The 22,852-nt window shown below is 46.3% G+C and overlaps 1 non-coding gene across 1 annotated transcript; it reads right to left on the bottom strand.

Moving 5' to 3' along the window:
• Positions 1–15,846: 15,846 nt before the first annotated feature.
• Trnaa-agc (transfer RNA alanine (anticodon AGC)) lies at positions 15,847–15,919 on the bottom strand. The gene has a single exon. It is a non-coding gene; the product is annotated as a tRNA-Ala (tRNA).
• Positions 15,920–22,852: the final 6,933 nt, after the last annotated feature.

Raw genomic sequence — 22,852 nt, 5'->3', positions numbered from 1 at the left:
ATGCAGCTGGAGTGGCAACAGAATCCTAACATTTACCAAGAGGGGAAAGTGAGGTGTGAGAGACAGCCCTGTGAGGAGGGGAGAATGAGACTTCCAAAACTCAGCGGAGTTGGAGAGTCTGTGAAAACGTTTGCAGAGGGAATTGTGGCATGAAATCAGAAACCAGGCAGAGTTAGGAGAACTGGGACTCCTGGAGGAAGTCGATGAGCCCAGAGACTAAGATGGACTTGTTAGCTAATTGGCTGCACTGTGTTCTTACCCTGCAAGGAAATGTCGTGAAACACGACAGAATCCGCTAATAAGAGTTTTATTAGAGATAAAGGGACAGAGAGTGCACAGGCCTGCGGGAAACACGTGTGTGGAGAAGAAGGAACCGGGAACATGGCGCTGGATTTTAAAGGCTGGGCGTGGACAGATCAACGTCACTACTACAGGCAAGTGCGTAGATCACATGGCCACGTTGTGCGCCTACGTAGCCATGGAACGTCAGGGATCCTGGTCACGCGAGATGCCCTGATCTGGACCTGGCTAGGCGGAAGTGTCCACCAGGCATATGCGAACACGCCCGACCGTGGGGGCGTGTTGTAAGCCCTTCAGTACTCCCAAAAGCTTTTTGTGGGAGGGTGGAGAGCAGGTGCATTTGAACACTACAGGACAGAAAAGGAGTATTTTCTTATAGCTCTGGTTCTACTACAACGATCAAGTCAATGCATGGAGCAGATGAGTAAGCTCCCGTCCCGTCTCCTTGAAAGCCACTGAAGGTATTACTCTGGGATAAGAGGCTCAACGGATAGTAAGTTGGTAAGAATAGATACTACCTGTGGTGACATACCAAAATGCTGACAGGTAGTATCAGGTTCAAGCACATCCTCCACAGTCAGCATGGAGTGGGCACGCTGGCAGTGGGGGCCTCTGTCCCCATCCGGTTCCTCTCCCACACTCCTGCAATGGGGCTTGTACAGGTTTCTTATTCTCTTCCTAGCCTTTCTCCTGGTGGTCTCAGGGCTGACGTGCCTTCCGTGCTGCTCTTTTCCAGGACAGGGAGTGGCCACCACAAGCCTCAGGCAGCACACTGTACAGGCAGGCTCCCAGGGGCCAGTTATCACTATCGTTGAGAGGGCATGCCATGTGTGTGGAGGTCAGTTGGAAACTTTTACAGTTCTCCTTCCACTTTGTGAGTTCCAGAGATCAAACTCGGTCATCGGGCTTGGTGGCAAGTATCTTTACTGGCTGAGCCATCTCACTGGTCCCTTATAGGCATCTCTTAAACGCACACTAGAGACTGCTGTTTCTCATTTCTAAAATAGAAGTACTATCCATTTATAGTATAGTGCTGTAAAGAATCACCTCCACCCACCCAGGGCTTCTCTACCTCATGCCCCTCCTCGCCTGCCTTTTTCTCACACAGTGGTCAGCCTCTGGCGTGTATGCAGCTAGAAACAGAAACACAGACACAGGTATTAGATATGCTCGCAATTATACATGCATGTTCGCTTTAATGTTTTCCATCTTGAAGGGTGGGATTTAGTACCCAGGACAATATTCAGCGTGTACCTGGCCATTAATCGGCATTTGCTGAATGAATGGATGTCAAATGGCTCAATGTGTACAGTGCAGACCACCCTCCCTGCTGAACTCCCCAGGCTTTGCCGACCTCTGTTTGCAGGCTGTCCTCTAATCTGGCATCCCTGAGGCCGCCACGTCCTGGGTTACAGGCAGGAGAAGTTTCCCTGCCAAAGGACTGAGTTATCACTCCGTCCACTGAACATCGTGGGCAAACCATCCCTTGGAAGTCTCACAGCTGGGCATCCAATTTGAACAGAGCAGGAAGCAGGCAGCTTTGAGGCTGGGCAGAGCTGGGAGAAGCCGAGGAGCACCCATGTGACCCAAAGTGGGGTACAGAGCTGCTGAGGTACTCCATAGAGGCCTACAGAGAGCAGTCTCCGGAAATGATCTCTCTTGTCTCTACTTTGTCCCCCTAGCTCCTTGCCTCTAGCTGTCCATGGGTCTACATTTTAAAAAGTAAAACAAACCACTGTGAATTTTCCAGCGGTTTGTTAGGGTGGAGAACACCCTACCAAGCCAGAACTTGAGTTTCAGGGCTTGGGGGACAAAAGACTCAGCTCCACAGACAGGTAGACCAAATGGTACGAGTGTTCCAGTCACCTGACTCCTTTGAGTGGACCAGGAGGAGGGAGACGCTCTGAGGGCAACAGGCTGGCTGCCTAGAAATGCCAGGCTCCTGATGAACCAGAGAAGGCACCAAGACAACTAGGATTTGGGTTAAAAATCATTAACCTTGAAAATAATATGTCATCTGCCTCCCAGAGGCGACTTGTGCTGTGGGAATAAAAAGATACTTTATAACCAAAGCCGAGCATCCTGTATTTGAAAATAAAAGTGTGCCTGTTGCCCAGACAGAACAGGGTCAGCTCCACTTTGAGCCTTCCTCTTCTCAGGGGCCAGCTCTGTACGTGGCTTCTGTGAGAGCTTCCTTGAGCTCTTAAGAAGTGCAAGCCAAGGCTGAATCTTGAACTACCCAGTTAACGCTTGTCTTTCCCTCTTAGACTTAGCTAGGAATTTTAAGTCACCCCAGCTGCTTCCCCTGCATCCTTGTGGAAAATCTCATCCCTGTTGGAAGAGTCCTGGTCTTATCACTTCGGGGCCACATTTTTCTCTTGTGTGGCAGCGAGCCTTGTACATATCCCTCAGCTTTTTCCAAGCGTCCTCTACCTGGGCTATATAACAAGACTACCTGTCTCAAAGGTTGGCTGCCTGAGCCAGAAAAAAGTCTTCCCAGAAAACAGAAGAGGAAATACGAGTTCTCCTCCCCTCCAGTCACAGCGCCAAGCCCCAAGCTTATGTGACTATCATGGTCCTGTAAGCACCTGTGCTGTAGATACCAAAAGGAAGCTCCCTAGCAGGAACACTGGCACAAGACAACTATTCATCATGTCATTTTTTTTTTTTTTCTGTCTCTCCCAAGATGCATCTCGGGCCTCACCGAGATACACTCAGAGCTTGGTCCATAACCACAAAGAGCAAAATCATCCCAGACCTGACAGGGAATTTACAAGGCTCCTCACTGCAGCCCATGGAGGCCTCTTTGTAAGCATCAATCAAAATCATGAGCATTTCTCAAGAGTTAGCGTCCTAGCTGGGCGGTGGTGGTGCACGACTTTAATCCCAGCACTCGGGAGGCAGAGCCAGGCGGATCTCTGTGAGTTCAAGGCCAGCCTGGTCTACAGAGCGAGAGCCAGGAGAGGCTCCAAAGCTACACAAAGAAACCCTGTCTCAAAAAAAAAAACAAAACAAAACGAACAAACACATTGAAAGTGGAACCTGGGGCTTCAATGAAGGTGGCAGATGGCCATAGCCCTGGCCAGGATCTTGAGAACCTCATGAGAGATGCAGAGCTTGAACCGAGGAAGCTACTCCTCAGTGTCTAATGGGTACAGGTTGTGTAGAATAGGTGCTTAATATCATCTTAAGCCACTGTTTTGGGGAGGTATCAGTATCAAACAGACTGGAGGCCCTCTCAGCCAGTATAGTAATGGCCATCCATGGACTGGATGGGGACTTTGGCCCCAGACTGCAAACTGTTACTTGCATGCAATCCTTGCCATGCCAGCCTCTCACTGACTTTCCTAATCTCCTTGCCTCCGATCACACAAAGGAGACACTACCAACATATACTGCAAATATAAATTGGGTTGACGCATGGCGAAATGAGTATACACACCCCTTCATCCCATGTGTCCAGAGGAGGGGCAGCCTGTGCACCAAGGTAGAGTTTCTGCAGGGAGAGGATCTCCCTCAGAATGCCCTGCGTATTTCTGGGGATAGGGAAGCAAGTCACATCTGTGCCACTAAGAAGGCTGCCGGTGATGACCATCTCACTAGGCGGTGCAGCCCAACTTTCCCACTGATGTCTCTGGTTCCTGCTGAGCCAGCAAAGGCTCTTCAGCCCTCCTGTCTGGTGCCCATATTCTCCTACTTCCTGCTAAGTCTGTCTGGACCTGCGCTGTTCTCCTGCTTAGCATAACTCTACCCTTAGGCCAGTGTCAAGGAACTGTCCTCAGCCTAAGCTTGGTCCTGTCTTCTCACCACTTGATACCACGGTTCCTATGCTTTCACCAAGGCCAGGGATCGGGTTCGTCATCTGTCAGGCTTCAGTGCAAGCACCTGGAAGGGCCACGCCTCTCTGCTTCTGCACTGTCCCCGCCTCCCTTTTATCAGCTCAAACCCCCCTCTTATTTATTTCCCTCTCGCCAAGCACCTCTTACGTTGACTCGGCACAGAACTAAACCTCTTCTTGACGCAGCACAGCCGCTGCCACATCCAGACAGTCTTCTTGTTCTGGATTTAGCTATCCGCCCCTCTGACCAATCCTGGGACCCGTGGCTCTCTGGAATGCTGGGCTAGCCTTGGGAAAGTCTCTGTTCCTGCTTTCTTGTCTGCTCTTTTTGTGTCCGAAGCTATTATTAGCATCAACACGCTGCAGCTCCTGTTATCAGTGTGAGCTGACCCGAAGAGTTTGTGTCCTTGTCACAACATTGTAACTAAAGTGCCAAGCACTGGGCCAGGTATAGGATTGGCCGATAGCAACATAGTTTGTGCTGCTTATCTTCCTGTGCCCTGTAGCAGGGCAGTATAATGGAGTCTGCCTTAAAAAACTAAGTCTTTGTTTGGATGAATGATCTAGGGCTCTTTCGTAGGCTCCTCTCTACCTATATGTTTTTTGTTAGTTTTTGTTTTTGTTTTTTTCAAGCTGTCAACAGTTAATTTTGAGACAAGGTCTTGCTCTGTAGTCTAGGAAGGCCTGGAGCTTACTGTGTAGTCCACGCTGGTGATCGATACCGAACTTATAATTTATCTTCAGCCTCTTAAGTGCCAGCTTTACAATCGTGTGCAACCACACCTAGCGGAAGACAGTGTAAACCAATGCTGCCTCGGTGGATTGTTGGGTTAACCGGCATAGGCTGTTCCGACCCAGCCCAGGCCTTGGCACTGAGTCTACACACCGTTCCTAAGGCGCAGCGGTGGGTGTAACCTCCACCGATTCCGGCGTCTTCACGCTCTGCATTCTTGGGCTTTTAAGTTTCTCACTGACGTCAACACACAAACACCCGATATCCGATATCCGCTCAGGAAGGAGTTTTCGGGAGGCGCCTCCTTCGCAGTCAGCTAACTGAGCAGCCGGGGGAGGGCTAGAGAGCCACTCCCTCTGCATGGAGCCATGGCCAGCCACACAGGCCTGTGGTTCCCCAGGCACCCTGCTCCTCTGGGGACCAAGGCTGCTGACCATCCCTGACTGGGACCAGTCTTCTTATCACCAGGACGGCAGCATTTCTGTGATCAGTAGGCACATCCTCAGCTCTCACACATTCTTTTATTTACAAAAGGCTTTTCATTCTCATGAATCTATTAAAAATAATTTATTAATATGTTTCATATGACGGAGGAATAAAAACTTACAGGATGGGGTGATTTCGTCAAGTTAGCGTCTTTCCTGAGGAGCTCCCCTCTCTTCCCACTGAGGGGCTGCTGCTCCCTGGAGTCTCTGTCAGCTCTTTGTCAGTAATACCAAAACTTTTAACCTTAGATGGACCAAATAAACTTGTCCTTAGCTCTTCATTTTAGTTAGGAATGTTTAATCACCCCAGCCATTTCCCCTGCATCCTTATTGAAAATCTCCTCCTCTCTCGAGGACTACTTGTCTTGTCGATTCTGAGCTGCATTTTTCTCGCGTTGGCATGCAGAGGTCTGTACAAATCCCCAGGCCTCAGTAGTCTCCTGAGTCAGAAAAATCCTACCTAGAAAACAAAAGGGAAGCCGTGAATTCTGCTTCGCCCTGTTCTTTCCAATCTTTGTCAGGTTTCAAAAGTATCTGAAGCAGTCTGATTTTTCTACAGAAATCCTGTCTATAGAACAGTGGTTCTCAGCCTGTGGGTTGTGACCCTTTGGGGTTCAGAAGACACTTTCACTTTCACAGGGTCACATATCAGATATCTTGCATATCAGATATTTATATTACGATTCATAACAGCAACATTACAGTTATGAAGTAACAACTAAAATAATTTTACAGTAGGGGGTCACCACACCATGAGGAGCTGTAGTAAAGGGCCACAGCATTAGGAAGGTTGGGAACCACGGCTTTAGTAGGTTCTGAAGGAAAATATAATTCTGACAAAGAATTCTCCAGAGAACTCATGTCTCCTAAAGATGAAAAGGCCCCTCCTGAAGGGAACTTCTAAGGCTTCTCGCTGGAGAGGATGGAGTCCTCTTTGGAAACATCATTTGAAAGTGTGAATTTTTCTTTCTGAACTGTCAGCTCTGGATATATTTTGACATCGGCCTGAATTGTCCTTGAGTGAGACAGCAAATTATGATCAAAACTGTCACTACTGCTACAGTCACAGACGAGTTTATTGTTATAGCTGTACCCTGGAACCTCTTTTGTGAGCTAAAAAGGTAAAAGGACACATTTTGTTTAATAGCTAAGAGATATGAAGGATATAAGCTTTCAAAACCCTTTCTTAAGCCTGGCAGGTTAGCTCATGTCTCCCAAACAATGGGGAGGTTGAGGCCTCACATTTCAGAGCTGTCCTCACTTGGTTCCAGACCCTTCTGTTCACCTTGGGCTTCTTGCCCTCACTGATGTAGTTCTCGGTTTTCCACTGCTCTGTATCCCAGTCGGTCCTGGACAACTTGAATTCTTGTTGCTCACTGAGAAGCTTCATCAGAAGGCCTGTTCTGGAGAGGACCTTGACACAGGACAGTTGCACATGGGTGTCAGAGCAGTCCATCTGATAACATGAGATATAAGCCTCTTCACATCATTGTTGGGTTGAGGGGCCACAGCTGCTGGTTTAGCTGAGATACAAAGTATTCACCTGGTGACATCAGCAATGGGTAAGCAAATTCTTTGAAATGGTCATGTGAGTCAGACCCCAAGATGAAGTCTAAATGTGGCTGGCTGATATGCTAAACAGTTGGAATTAAATCAAATGTAGGCACATTAGAATCCGTAGCAGAAAAATAAAATAAAATAAAATCCATAGCAGGATTCTCAGGAGGTGCATTTTCTGATGCAGTTTCTTAAGGCACAGTGACGGTTGGTTCGAGGATGTTTTCTTCAGTATTATCTGTTACAGTCTGATTTTCTTCAAGAGGTTTTTCTGTAGAAGGTTCTGAAGCAAGATATAATTCTGAAAAAGGCTTTTCTGCATAACTCAGGTCTCCTAAAGATGAAAAGACCCCTCCAGCAGGGGAATTTACCAGGCTCCTCACTACAGAGGATGCTGGTTTCTTTGCAATCAACTGGAAATGAGATTTTTTTCTTCCTAAGGTTTCGATGTCTCTCTTCAGACTGTAAATTAGGATTAGACCCCTTCGTTCTTTTCACATTGGCATTTGCACTTTCTAAAACATAAATGGTGTAAGACAAGTCTTTTCGTCTGTCTATGAACTCAGGTAGAGACTTTGTAGTGGGAGCCTCGTCCACCAGGGACGGTTCTGGGGAAGAAGACACTGCCTCCCCATGTTCCTTTGGGAGCAAGGGCTCTGAGTGGAAGGAATTTCCCACTGACTTCCTGGGCTTCTGCCCTAGATGGAGCTGCTGCAGCTCTGTTGTGGGTGGGCTCCTGAGCTGCCCGCCTTTGGCGATGTTCTCCACAGGTGCGTGTTCACTCTGCTTGCTCCACAGGCTCTTGGCACTCATGTCCTTGAAATGCCTTTTCTGTATGCTTCCTGTGCCCTTGAGCTCTCTGTTCATCCTGTGGAGCCTTTTCTCTGCCTTCTCAATCTCTGCAAGACTGCTTTCCTCTGCCTGGGCAGGTTCCCATCTCTTTTCAAATATTCGTCGTTTAAATTTGGAACCCAAGCGGCTAGACTGCTGCATAAGCATGACGGTTTTCTCTTTCTTTCTAACCTCATCAATTTCTACATCTAACATTTTCTGGAAAAGTAGAGCTTAGTTGTAGCTCAAGGTATTAGATGTGGATTAGAGGAGGAGTCTATCATTTTGCAAAGAGCCTGGGGTATTATCTACATGTTGTACATTAGGAGAAAAAAAAGTAGTATAATGAATGATGACAGCATTAACATTGCATCTTCCAGATTTCCCTCTGAGAAGTATGGCAGTATGTGATTTATGGCACTAATAACATTGTTAGAGTCATGAAGCCTGAAGAGCTAAGAGCATCTTTTTCTTTCTTTCTTTCTAAGTTTTCTTTTTCTTTTCTAAGATTTATTTATTTTTATGTGCATTGGTGTTTTGCCTGCATTTCTGTGTGAGGGTGCTGGATCCCCTGGAACTGGAATTACAGACAGTTGTGAGCTGCCATGTGGGTCCTGGGATTTGAACCTGGGTCTTCTGGAAGATCAGCCAGTGCTCTTAACTGCTGAGCCATCTGTCCAGCCCCAATAATCTTTTTCTTGAATCGCTTTCTGACTCAGTAATGAGTTCAGTGTTGGTGTTCTTCCAGTCCTGCAACAATTCATGGATGCTCCCGGGTTCCTCAAAGATGCTTCTTTAACTGTCAACAAAGAGAAGAATGATTTTGGTAAGAGAGGACTGGCCACCCTTCCACCGTCCACAGCCATACACCCCAGCCAAACAAATTAGGGACCAGCAAATACTGGTTTGCCATAGTGGAGGAAAAGCAGATCTAGTCTTAACTGTGGGAAATAGCAGGGACACATTTGTCATTGGCCAAATAGCTGCTTAGTCAGATCACTGCGGCGTGCACACAGGGAGGCTCCTGAGCATAGGCCATTGCTCCATCCTTCCAGGGCTGGAGGAAAATGTTCTCCCACATCTGCAGATCTGAGTGACTGAAAGAGAAGCTCCTCACACCCACACTGTCCTGCCTTATGTAGAGTGCACAGAGCTTCCTCTATCCTTTCCACGTGCACAGGGTGCAGGCAGTCTTCTGAGGGATCACAGACAGACGAGCGAAAGAGGCCACCTCTCACCCTCAGCAGGACAAGCCCTTCTTCACCTCCACACAGTGTCTTCCTAGCTGCTGGGGAGCTCTGACCCGACATATCCGAGATCCCCTAACAGAAAGCCCTGCACAGGCTGCGTGGTGGTGGTGCATGCCTTTAATCCCAACATCCTGGAGGCAGAAACAAGCAGATCTCTGAGTTCCAGCCTGGTCTACAGAACGTGTTCCAGGACAGCCAGTGATACACAGAGAAACTCTGTGTTGAAAAACAAAACAAAACAACAAAAAGAAAGCTCTTCATAGAAAAACACATCATATTTTTAATTTAATCTCTCTATTGGCAGAGATCTGTGGTATAAATTAAACACGTGAAGACATGTTTAATTTAGCTGGTTTATTCCCATGTGGAACTGATCAACAGAGCAGTAGCAGTTTCCAGATGACCATTACTTGAAATCCTAAAATGCACAAGATCAGGGGCTGGAGAGATGGCCCAGCAGTTACCAGCATTGCTGTTCTTGCAGAGGACCTGCATTTGGTTCCCAGCACCCACACTGTGGCTCACAGCACATCTGTAACTCCAGTTTCTAGGGGAGCCGGTGCCCTCCTCTGACCTCTGCTAGCACAGGCGGAACATGACTCACATATAGACGTGCAGGCAAAACACTCATACATGTGAAATAAAGTAAACCCAAAACAAACTTTTATAAAGTGCGCAAGGTCAGAGCTACTCTGCTCCCCCGTCATTCCATATTGTTCCAGCTTCAACTGAGAACCCTGCAAAGCTTACGATGGATAGCGCGAGAGTCAGGCATACCCTTGTGTTGATGAGTTCATTCCCCGAGAGAATAAGATTTTTAAAAAGTTTTTTAAATGTGCATGGGTGTTTTGTCTCCATGTATGTATATGTATCATGCGCATGCCTAGTACCCAAGGAGGCCAGAGAAGGGATCAGATCTGCTGGAACTGGAGTTACAGACCATTGTAGGCACCATGTGTGTGTGATAGGAACCCAGCCTGGGTCCTCTGCTAAAGCAGCAAGTGCTCTTAACCACTTCACTGTCTCTCCAGTCCCTCCTTACTTTTTAATAGCTACGTTTGTATCTTTTTTTTTTTTTCTGCCTATTTGAAGTTCCTTGAAAGCCCAGAGGCTTTAGAATGACAAAATATTTGCACGAACTCAATGCTTATAAAATAGAGAGGAGAGGGAGTTGTGGGAAAGTGACCATTTTGGAAGCAGTCAGTTTAGGCATGACTGACTCCTCTCTTGCACATCTACAGTGTTACCATTTTGTAACCAGAATACTGGAGCGGGTGCTGCCAGATACCACAAATGCCAATCAGTGGAGACAATTTTTTTTTTTTTCTTTTTGAGACAAGACAGAGTCTATGTAGCCCTGGCTGGTCTGGAACTTGCTGGCCTCAAATTCTCAGAAATCTACCTGTCTCTGCCTCCTGAATGCTGGTGTTAATTTAAAGGTGTGTGTCACCACACCCAGCCAAATAACTGAATTTTGAAATTGGCCTCTACTAACAAAGTTGTTGGGGCTGGAGAGATGGCTCAGTGGTTAAGAGCACTGGCTGCTCTTCCAAAGGTCCTGAGTTCAATTCCCAGCAACCACATGGTGGATTTGATGTCCTCTTCTAGCATGCAGGCATACATGCAGACAGACTATTCATACCTAAAAAATACATAAATAAGTAAATTTAAAAAAAAAGTTGTTATCTGAGAAACTAGTGGATGAATGCCCTGAAAAGAAAACACCTGCATCTTCTCTCCAGCTGAAGCTTCAGAGGGAAGAGGGAACAAAGGCAGTCGCTCCAGAGCGCAGTTTTACCCTCTAGTCACGTGGTCCTCCACATTTGACTCTCGTTATCACCCCTGGGACTCCTTCCTCATTCTCTGGATGCCTGGACTTAGGCACCTTCCAACAGTCTAGTTAGTACATGTTAGTACCAAGCCATACTCCTCTAGGCAGCACCAGGGCTAGAGAGTTAACTCAGAACAAAGCGCCCCTCGCCACCGCCACCCATAAACAGTACAAGGTCCCACTATATAGCATCCTGGCTGGCTTGGAACTTACTATGTAGACAAGGCCAGCCTGAAACTCATAGAGATTCGCCTGCCTCTTTCTCCCTAGCGCTGGGATTAGAGATATGTGTTACCACACCTGCCTGTAAGCCGTTTAACAGAGTGTATGTGCCAGTACACACAGATTCCTAGCTATAATATGGAACACAAAGCATCCCATCCCCATCCCTCATCACCTATAGGTTGGCACATCTGTGCCTGTGCCCCTAGGAGCCCATGAGTTCCAGAAGGTGGGAACCTGTATCCCTCAGTTCTGTGCCGCTAATCCTAGGGACAGCAGTTGGCACAGACTAACTTCTATTGTTGTTGTTGCTAGGCATTTTTTTTTTAAAGAATGAGAACGAATATCATAACATGCAAGAGTTAGTGTACAAAAAAATAAATAATCAAAGGCCTGCTGGGCGGTGGTGGTGCACGCCTTTAATCCCAGCACTTGGGTAGGAGCAGGGGGTGGCTAGTCTTGAGTTCCAAGCCAGACTGGTCTACAGATAGAGTTCCAGGACAGCCAGGGCTACATGTGAGATCATGTCTTACAAACAACAACAACAACAACAAAAAAAAAACCCACCAAGTGGTGGTGGTGGGGCCCTTAGGGCCTAGAAGGACTATTTTTAGTGCCCCCCATGAGGCTCATTGTATCTACTTCCACCCTCCTACACTTAAAAGAGTCATCTATTTGTCTAAAGTGTCAATAATTATCTCCATAAGGGTTAATGAAGTACTTCTGGACCTGTGTATAAAGGAGTAAAAGTGCCAGCCTGGTCTACAGAGTGAGTTCCAGGACAGCTAGGGCTGTTACACAGAGGAATCCTGTCTTGAAAAACCAAATCAAAACAAAAAACAAAAAACAAAAAAAAAAAAAAGGAGTAAAATTGGGGACCTGTAGGGTCCTGGCCCCCGTTTTGGGAAACTGTTGCCTTGCTTGCTGACCTTGACCTTGATATCCTCGCTATGCTAATTCCCTCCCGGGTTCTACCCTCCTGAATGCTTAAGGGAAGTTCCTTGTCTGTGTATCCTGCATAATGGGCGTTAACAGCTTAGATGCAAGATTGTAAATCATCGGTAGTGAACTTCTGCCCTCCAGGGTTCTCACATTGTGCTGTAAGCCTGCATTTAAGACCTCCTCCCTCCTTCAATAAATGGCATTCGGTATTAAATAAAAAGGAGTAAAATTAACCTTTCAGGACCTGTGAAATGGCTCAGAGAGTGCAGGCACTTGCCCCATGAGCCTGATGACCTGAGTTCAATCCCAGAGTCTACCTGGTAGAAATAGGGAACTAACTCCTGCAAGTTGTCCTCTGACATCTACACATGCACCATGGCATGTACATACATGTGCACACACACACACACACACATGCACTAAATAAATAAGGACAAAAAAATCTTAAATTAGCTTTTCACAGCAGAGAACACACTATTTTCTTCTCTAAACAGACAGAAATGCTGTGTAGGAAGCTAGGCATGATGGTGCTCTTGTGAGGAAGAGGCAGGTGGGTCTCAGTGAGTTCAAGGCTAGCCTGGTCTACATAGAGAGTTCCAGGATAGCCAAGGATTCAAACAACAGCAACCAAAACCCCAAATAAAACAACAATAATTAAAATGCTGTGTGGGTATTCCCTTTTTGGCAACAAGACTGTTGAAACTTGTATCATGAAGTATTAGGGACATGTCTGGTCTGTGACAGTGTGAGGTGGGAAGGTCATGAGTTTGAAGCCAGTCTTGCCTACACCGTGAGACCCTGTCTTAATAAAGAAAAGGCAGGGGCTGGAGAAATGTTCAGTGTTAAGAGCACTGGCTGCTTTTGCTGAGGACCTGCCTTCAGTTCCCAGCGCTCATGACTGGTTCACAACTGCATGTAACAGCAGTTCTGAGGTAGCAGATTTCCTCTGTGTATACTGCACTGAACTGCACACAGCTCCCATACAAACACCACACACACCAGGAAGGCAGAGCATGCTTCTAATTCCAGCACTCAGGCGGCTGAAGCAAGCAGATCTCTCCGAGCCTGAGACTAACTTAGTCTGCATGTCATATTCTAGGCCAGCTAGGGCTGCAAGGTGGGAACTATCTCCAAACAAACCGAGCTGGAGAGATGCCAACAGTCAAGAGCATTGACTGTGCTTCCAGGGCACCTGGGCTTCAAGTCCAGCACGCTTATGTTGGCTAAATATTGTCTGTAATTCTAGTTCCGGGGGACCCAAAACCCCCTTGTGGCCTCCACAGGTACTGCATGCACATGGGGCACAAACATGCATGCAGGCAAAACACCCATATAAATACAAAACCAAAACTTTAATGGGACCGTTGAGATAGCTTAGAAGATAAAAGTGCTTGACTTTAGTCTCCAGAACACACATTTTTCTGAAAAAGCTGATATGTTTGAATATTTTAGATCCTACCTATATGTAGAACCATTCAGTGTTAGTCTCTTGTGACTGGCTAGTTCTCTTCGCCTCAAGGTTTGTTCATGTTATGGAATGTTTTCTTCTTAAAATTTTCCTTTTTTAAAAAAGCTGAATGGAGCCAGGTGGTGGTGGCGCACCTGGTCTACAGACCAGGACAGCCAGGGCTACAAAGAGAAACCTCGTCTCGAAAAAACAAAATAAACAAAAAAAGATAATCTCTGGTCTAGAGAAATGGCTCAGAGGTTAAGAGCACTGGCTGTTCTTCCAGAGGACCCAAGTTCAATTCCCAGCACCCACATGGTGGCTTACAACCATCTGTAATGAGATCTGGTGCCGGTGCCATCTTCTGGCCTGCAGGCATACATGCAGGCATAACTCTGTATACGTAATAAATAAATAAATCTTTAAAAAAAAAGATAATCTCCATTTTATCCATTTTACAGGGAATTGAGTCACAACTAAATAATTTCTCCAGGACTGCTTAATCTCTTCTCTCCTCTCCCCCTCCCCCTGCCTCCCTCCTCTCCTCCCTCCTCCCCTCCCTTCCTCCGTGTGTGTGTGTGTGTGTGTGTGTGTGTGTGTGTGTGTGTGTGTGTGTGTGTGTGTGTTTAGGGGCACCCTGCATGTTGGGAGGCCCCTCTGGTCAGAGGTTGCAGTCTACCATAGCTTAGCAGTGCCCCACCCCCCAACAGCACAATACAAAGGACTCCCTCCCTCCTCCCAGCGGGGCTTCCCGCTCTCTTCCCAGCCTTATCTGGAGGATGTCTCTAGGCCCCGATGCGGGATGCCGGACTTATCTCACAGCTCCCTGCCAACGCGCTTCCCCTGCTGCCCACGTGGTAATTAATAAATAGCTCTAGCTATTTCCGTAGGACCCTGCTGCCGCTGATCCAGCGTTATGATAGGAGAGTGCCACCTAATGTAAATTAGGGTTTGCCCCAGCTACCACCCCAATCCTATGTCTTCTATACTCTGGAATAAAGCTGGGCTGACTCACTGAAGCCGTCTCTGTCGTCACTGCTGCCCTTTCACCCTTGCGGTGGCCAACAGACCTCGAGGAAACAGGGAACCCACACCTGCAAGTATTTGTTGCTTCTGCAGGCATAAGGGAAGCTTGGCCCTGTCGTGAACATACCAATGGCACCCACCTTATAAATATCCATTAAAAAAAACAAACCTTTGTTTTTGTTTTTCGAGACAGGGTTTCCCTGTGTAGTCCTGGCTGTCCTGGAAAACTCACTTTGTAAACCAAGCTGGCCTCAAACTCAGAGTGATCCGCCTGCCTCTGCCTCACTAGTGCTGGGATTTAAAGGTGTGCGCCACCATTGCCCGGCTCATAAAAACTTTTAAAAAGACTTCCGTGTATGAGTGTTTGTATGTGCACAGTGCGCATGCTTGGAGTTCTGAAGTGGGTGGTAGATCCCCCGAACTGGAGTTACTGATGGTTGAACCACCAGCTGGATTCTGGGAACTGAACCTGGGTTCTCTGAGAGCAGTAAGGACTCTTAACCACTGAGCCATCTCTGCAGCCACCATAAAAACAGCTTTAAAAATGCACATCTCGGGCTGAGACGGCTATCTCTAGGGTATCAGATTCCTCCCTTCTGTTGGAGCTGTACCTGGGGCACTCACAGCAGCAGCTTCTCCACTGGTTCTCCTCCAACCACTGCAAGCCACAAACGATTCACCCACCTCCTGCACCGCACCCGTTTCTCAGGTTGATTCTTTTCAATGGCAGGCTGATGTATAAGCACATCTAATTTGGTCTCGTTTGCACTATATCCGTTTCTGACACCGAAACGTTTGAGTGCCCAGAGCCTTGGACGTGGAGCTTGCTTGCTGGAGACCAGTGGGTTGGCGGCGTTGCAGACTGTTCTTTCCATGCGCCGCAATCCCACGGTGGCGGTTGGGCTGGCGGCGGTTGGCAGGTCCCGAGGAGGAGGCAGCGCGTGGAATGCTTTGGCTCAGGCCTCCTCCAGGCTAAGAGAAGGCAGGGAGGGCACTCTTGGTGGGCGGGGTCTCTCTCTTCTCCCCCACCTCCCTTCCTTCCCTCTCCCCTCTGTTCCTTCCTCCCTCTCTTCCTACATAGTCTCATTATGTAGCCCTGGCTGACTTGGAACTTAGTATGTAGACCATGCTAGCTTCAAACTCTCAGAGATCTGCCTGCTTCTGAAGAGGTGCACCATCACATCTGGCTCCTGGATGACTCTCTTGATTTCACTTTCCACAGTCCTTTTTATTTATTTATTTTATTTTGAGAAGTGAACAGGGTCTTATGTAGCCCATGCTACACAACTTTCTGTGTAGCCAAGGATGACCTTAAACTCCTGATCTTCCTACCAACACACAAAACGTGCTTGGACTACAAACCTGTGCCACCGCACCCAATTTCATGGAGTGCTGGGGATCGAACCCAGCACTTTGTGCATGCTAGGCAAACACTCTCCCAACTGAGCTACATCCCAGCTCCTCTGAAATTTGCTTTTTTTATTTCACACCACAGAAAACACTGGAAATTATGAATTCTGCTATCCAAGCAACTGAGGTGATTGGCAAACAACTGTTAATAATCAGATACAATCACTCACTCTCACCGGTGATTAACACCTCACACATCCTCCTCACAACCCAGTTCAGCCCTTCTTTCTAAAGACAAGGATTATAACGTATCATCGTGTGGTTATTGAACAAAAATCTTAGCTTTACTTGGTTATCCTATGTGACCATCTATGGAACCCAAAGTAATAATTGGCCTGTTCTTGGAATCGTGAGTTATTTAGGGCAGGGGCTGATGACAAACTGCCATATGCCTATTGCCAAGATAAACCCAAAGTAACAAAAGAAAGAACCCAAATATCAGAGATTTTAACTTGCATATGCTTGAGACCTATCAGCGCTGATTTTACAGTGTGGGCATGGAGACTAAAGGCTACAGGAAGAATATTTAAGCACTGTACTCAGGATAAGCCCTACACAATGATACTCTGTTGAGCAGTAGTATGTGCCTGAATCCATTGATTAATTGCCCTCTGTGGTGAGCACTGATGAAGAACGCACAGGGTGGTGAGCAGCAAAGAAAGGTCAGTCTTCCCATCTAGCAGCTCCTGCTCAAGATTATGACCCAAGGAGCATGTGAGATGAAGTCGATCCACCTCCAACTCATCAGCCCCAGCTGGAGGACATAATACACTCTATCCCCGTGAATTTTACAAGCAACCAAAACTACTGGGTGCTCATTGCCATTAACAAGCTTTTTTGACAATGCAAATTTCTCACACTTTGTACATTCTTGTGCATTTATTTGTTTTTTTTTTGTTTGTTTGTTTTTCAAGACAGGGTTTCTCTGTGTGGCCCTCGATGTCCTAGAACTTACTATGTAGTCCAGGCTAGTCTGTAGATCCACCTGTCTCTTCCTTCCAACTACTGGGATTAGAGGTGTGTACCACCACCACCCAGCTTCTGTGGATTTCTTTTTTTTTTTTTTCTTCTTTTCTTTCTTTCTTTCTTTCTTTTTTTTTTTTTTCAAGACAAGGTTTCTCTGGGTAGTTTTTAGTGCCTGTCCTGGAGCTCACTCTGTAGACCAGGCTGGCCTTGAATTTACAGAGATCTGCCTGGCTCTGTGTCCTGAGTGCTGGGATTAAAGGCATGCGCCACCACTGCCAGGCTTCTGTGGATTTCTTATACCACTAATTCTTTCTTACTTGTCTCTTTCATTTTCAGATTGGATTGTATATTCATAAAATATGAGTAATACAAATCAAGTCAATGCATTATTAATTTTTAAAAGGATTTATTTATTTTCAGCTGGGTGGTGGTGGTGCACGCCTTTAATCCCAGCACTCAGGAGGCAGAGGCACGAGGATCTTTGTAAATTCGAGGCCAGCTTGGTCTACAGAGCAAGTTCCAGGACAGCCAAGGACAGCTAAGGCTACACAGAGAAACCCTGTCTCAAAAAAAATTTTATTCTATGTGCACTGGTGTTTTACCTGCATGAATGTCCATGTGAAGGTGCCAGATCCCCTGGAAGAGGAGTTAAAGATAGTTGTGAGTTATTATGTAGGTACTGGGAATTGAACCCCAGGTCCTCTGTAAGGGTAGCCAGTGCTCTTAACCACTGAGCCATATCTCCAGCCTACATTACTAATGTTTTATGTGTCTGTTTATGCATCTTTTCCCTCCACCACTACTTATAAACTCTGAAACACCTGATCCAGTATCTTTTCTTTTCTCATTCCCTTAACCCAGCACAATTTTTATATTTGACTGGCTTAGTGAACAATGAATAATTAGGACGGAGAGATGGCCCAGTGCTTGCTGTGAAAGTATGAGTGCCTGAGTTCAGACCCCCAACACCCACATAAAAGTTGGCCATGACGTCATGCATCTGCAGTATCACCATTCAGGGTGGTGACAGTTGGATCCCCTGGACTCACTGGGTGATCATGCATCTGCAGCATCACCATTCAGGGTGGTGACAGTTGGATCCTGTGGGCTCACTGGGCAGGCCATTAAGCCAAAGCAGCAAGCTCTGGATCCTCTGAGAGACCTTGTTTTAAACATAAGATGGAAGCTGCACATGGCGGCGCACACCTTTAATCTCAGCACTCAGGAGGCAGAGGTAGGCAGATCTCTGTGAGTTCAAAGTCAACCTGGTCTACATTGGGAAAGCAGCTGGGACTACATACAGAGACCTTGTCTCAAACCATCCTACCTGGCAACCCCCCAAAAGAAAGACAAACCACAAAGAGACCTAGAGCAAGCAGGAATGGCATAATTCTTAATTATCTCTTACCAGAAAGTTAACGAAGTGCTCAAGGTATGGACCGGGACTGTCAAAGGGACAAGAGCCAGCTCAAAGGGGACCCAAGGGCCAAATCTGCAGCAGTGTTTCTCATAATGGCTTTATTGAGATATGATGCACAGTATATAATTTATATTCCACACAACTAATTCACTTTAAAGTGTAGCTAGAGTTTTCCTGCCTGGCCCACAGTCAAGGCAAATCTCTCTCACCTGCCAGTCCCACAGCCACTCAGACCCAACCAAATAAACACAGAGACTTATATTGGTTACAAACTGTATGGCCGTGGCAGGCTTCTTGCTAACTGTTCTTACAGTTTAAATTAATTCATTTCCATAAATCTATCCCTTGCCACATGGCTCGTGGCTTACCAGGATCTTCACATGCAGCTTGTCATGGTGGCGGCTGGCAGTGTCTCTCTGACTCAGCCTTCCACTTCCCAGCTTTATTCTCCTCCTTGTCCCGCCTACACTTCCTGCCTAGCCAACGGCCAATCAGTGTTTTATTGATTAATCAGCAACACATTTGCCATACATCCCACAGCATTAAAGTATAAAGTCCAGGCTGGGCACAGTGACACATACCAGTAATCCCAGCACTTGAGAGACAGAGGCAGGAGCATCACCACAAGTTTGAGGGTAGCCTGGGCCAAACAGTGAGACCCTGTCTCAGTTAATGAAAATAAATTTGAAAGTAAAATATAAAATCCAATAGTTGTTTTTTTAGTATACTCGCAGAGTTCTGCAATTATCACCATAATCTATTTTAAAATTACGTTTGTGTGTGTGTGTGTGTGTGTGTGTGTGTGTGTGTGTGAATGTATACCATGTGTGGGGGTGCCTTTAGAGGCCAGGAGAGGGTGTTGTCACTCTAGTGTTACAATTAGAATATAGAGGGACCCAGATGAATTAGGATTTCATGTAAATGGCTAAAACTATTGAGCACATTGATACAGCCCTCCCAACTTTGACTCAGAATGTTCCCTGAAGATAGATCTCTTGGAAAGGGAAACTGGAAGGTCCAGGTTGCCCTTTAAGCCCCTCAGGGTGCCTTTGGTTGATAGTGGTCCCAGCATGTGACCCGATCCAGCTTCCAAGCACATCTCTCTGGCCCAAGCTCCTAGCAGCCCAAGGTCTTCTGCGAGGCTCTAGAGGACAAGGTGTTTTGTGGCAGGTGCTCTCCTCTTCCTCATCAACTACTCTCCAGCCCCATCTGGCTAATGGGTCTCTTTCCTCATGAGAAGCTAGATGTTCTTGGCCACCCCAGCCTTCTGGAACCCTGGTTTTGCGATATCATCACCCTCCTGGAAATATGCTGGTTTGAACTATGCAAAACTGTCCAAGCTTCAGGGAGCAATGGTAGATGGGCCTGGAAGGTAAGGTGTTCCATGTAAGGCAGACCTGAGCAGAGCTGGATTCTGCTTTCCACTCCCTTTCTTTCTGGAAACTTGACCTCCTTGAGGTTAACTCTGAGACATGCTCTTTGGGGATGGGGGTAGGGGTAGGGGTGGGGAGCTGCTGGTCACAGAGACCTACCCTTAGATTGTAGGGGTGTTTATGCTCCTGTGCATATTCTGTATTTTTGGTTGTGAGCCATCTCTCCAGCCCTTTTGTGTTTGTTCTTATTTTTCTCTGCTGAGTAGTACTCCATTGTGTATATGTACCACATTTTCTTAATCCATTCTTCAGTTGACTGGCATCTAGGTTGTTTCTAGTTTCTGGCTATTATGAATAGTGCTGCTATGAACATAGTTGAGCATGTATCTTTGTGGTATGATTGAGCATTCATTCCTTGGGTATATGCCCAAGAGTGGTTTACTGGTATCTTTACATGTTGCTTCTCCTGACGGCGGCTGGCAGCATCTCCTGACTCAGCCTTCCACTTCCCACAATTCTCCTTGTCTGTTTATCCCACCTATACTTCCTGCCTGGCTACTGGCCAATCAGCGTTTTATTTATCAACCTATCAGAGCAACACATTCACAGCATACGGAACATCTCACAGCATCACTCCACCTGTAACTCCAGCTCCAGAGGGACCTGACTCCTCTGGCTTCCAAGAAGAACTGCTCTCCTGTATGTGCCCCACCCCCAACACACACAATTAAAAAACAAAAGAAAAACAATTGGGATCAGATTAACCATCTGTGAATGAGGATATGACCAACTGTCACCTCCCTGAGAAGGTGACAATCTCTCAATATCATTTGTCACCAAAAAGTCTGAGAAATGTCTGCTGTCTGTAACAAGGAGAAAGTTCTGTCACTGGTAAGTCGTTCTACCTCGGAAACAGGATGGAGAGTTTGACCGAGAGTAAAGCGAATTCTCAGAGCAGAGCTGTGTGGCACCCACCTCCTGCCTTCACCGCCTGAATAGATGGCATTTTCGGTGGGGAGTTGGCTGAAGTAAGCGAGGAGGCAGAACTCCAGAAGAGGAACGTTCAGGGAGGGAGCCATTTTATGAAGCACCATTTGTCTCTAAAAGCAAAATTTACTTCTATAAAAGGAAACACGAGGCAGGAGGGGAAGCTTCCATGGCCTGGACCATGCATGCTGCAAACCCTGCCTCTTGTAAGTGTCCCGTAGTGTAAAATCCTTGCAGGGTTGATATTAACACTCAGAGGGGACCAGAAGGCCCTCACCCTATACTTGTAGCTTTGACAAACACGAACCCTGGTCAGATTCCTTTCTATTCCAATAACTAGAAGATTCACAGTGGGTAAATTGTGAATGTGGGCCGGGCAGTGGTGGCGCACACCTTTAATCCCAGCACTCGGGAGGCAGGGGCAGGTGGATCTCTGTGAGTTCGAGGCCAGCCTGGACTACAGAGTGAGATCTGGCTGTCCAAGTATTTAAAGATTGTCAGACCAATAACCCGATTTTTGTTGTGTTGTTTTAGTTTTTAAGCCGTGATTTCATTCTGTAATCCAAACCGGCCAAGAATTCACTGAGCAGACTTGAACTTTGGGCAATAGTTCTGCCTCAGTCTGTCAAAATTCGAAGATTACAGTCCAAGCCACTATGACCAGCTGAATAAACTGTTAATAACATATACTCTGCTGGGCGGTGGTGGCGCACGCCTTTAATCCCAGCACTCGAGAGGCAGAGGCAGGCGGATCTCTGTGAGTTCAAGGCCAGCCTGGGCTACCAAGTGAGTTCCAGGAAAGGCATAAAGCTACACAGGGAAACCTTGTCTCGAAAAACCAAAAAAAAAAAAAAAAAAAAAAAAAGATATACTCTATCCTCATAGCCTGGGGGGGAAAATCCGTTTAACTGGATAACATTTAAATGTGTTTCCAGCTATTTTTGTATATGACAGAAGTAAAATATCAAAGACAGCTGAATTTAATTCATTTAATTCTTCAGGATCAAACATCTGTTTACCAAGGGAGCTGGTTAGTGACCATAATTAGCGACTTACAAAGACATATTCAATATAAAGTGATTTGCATTTTTGTTTCTGGAAAACTTGTATTTCATACAGTGATCTGGTCCTGAGTGGCAGTTCCTAGGGACAGCAGCTGCTACTCAGGGAGAAGGGACAAGGTACTACTACCCTACTTCCCTTTGAGCCATTCTCTGTCACCACATATATTAATTGGTTTAGTTATTGTGGTGGTATTTTTGGTTTTTTCTTTTTGTCCTGTTCCAGTGGATAATCTTCAGACCTCCACAGGCACCAGACATGCACATGGCTCACAGCAACACACACACATAAAATGAAATAAAAATACGTTTTCAGGGGTTAGGATATAACTCAATGATTATACCTGTGTCTAGCATTCTTGAAAACCTAAGCACAAACCTCACACAAACCTCAGCACAAAAGGGAAAAAAATTAATTTTTTTTTTTAAAATTTCACATGCATTGGTGTTCTTCCTGCACGTATGTCTGTTGAGGGTGTCATAGCCCCTGGAGTTACAGACAGTTGTGAGCCACTATGTGGGTGCTGGAAATTGAACCCAGGTCCTCTGAGAGAGCAGTGTGCTTAACTGCTGAGCCATCTCTAGCCCCTTGTTTGTTTTTCAAATGCAAGGTAGCCCTGGCCGTCCTGTAACTCAGACATCAACCTGCACCTGCCCCCCAAATGCTGAGATTAAAGGTGTGAACCACCGCTACCGGCTCAAAGTTAAACATTTGAAATAACTTAAGCCGGGCAGAAGTGTCACAACATTCAGGAGGCAGAAGTAGGCAGTTCTGGTCTACAAAGTGAGTTCCAGGACAGTCAGGGATATACAGAGAAACCCTGTCTCGAAAAACAAAAATAATATAAAATAAACGTAATTAAGTATAATTAATCATATTGCTATATTTCCATAAAAAACATGGTTCAGGAGACAAAAAAAGGCAAATGCAGATCTCCGAGTTCCAGTACCAAGAGGAATAACACAAAGAACCCAAAGAGAAAAAAGGTGGGGCATGGCACATACACCTTTATTTCTAGCAATTGGGAGACAGAGAAGCAGGGAAACCTTAGAGCTCAAAGCCAGTAAGGTGCTTCAAAAAACAAAAAACTACGGAATTACACAAAATTTAAAGAAAATAGGTTAAAGGTCTACATAGAAACTTACTTTAGAACCAGCGTTAGAGATCCCCTG

The sequence above is a fragment of the Peromyscus eremicus genome, chromosome 8a, assembly GCF_949786415.1.
Source record: "Peromyscus eremicus chromosome 8a, PerEre_H2_v1, whole genome shotgun sequence".
NCBI lineage: Eukaryota > Metazoa > Chordata > Mammalia > Rodentia > Cricetidae > Peromyscus > Peromyscus eremicus.
Note: the sequence above shows the minus strand (reverse complement) of the source record. Positions and strands in the feature narration are given on the sequence as shown.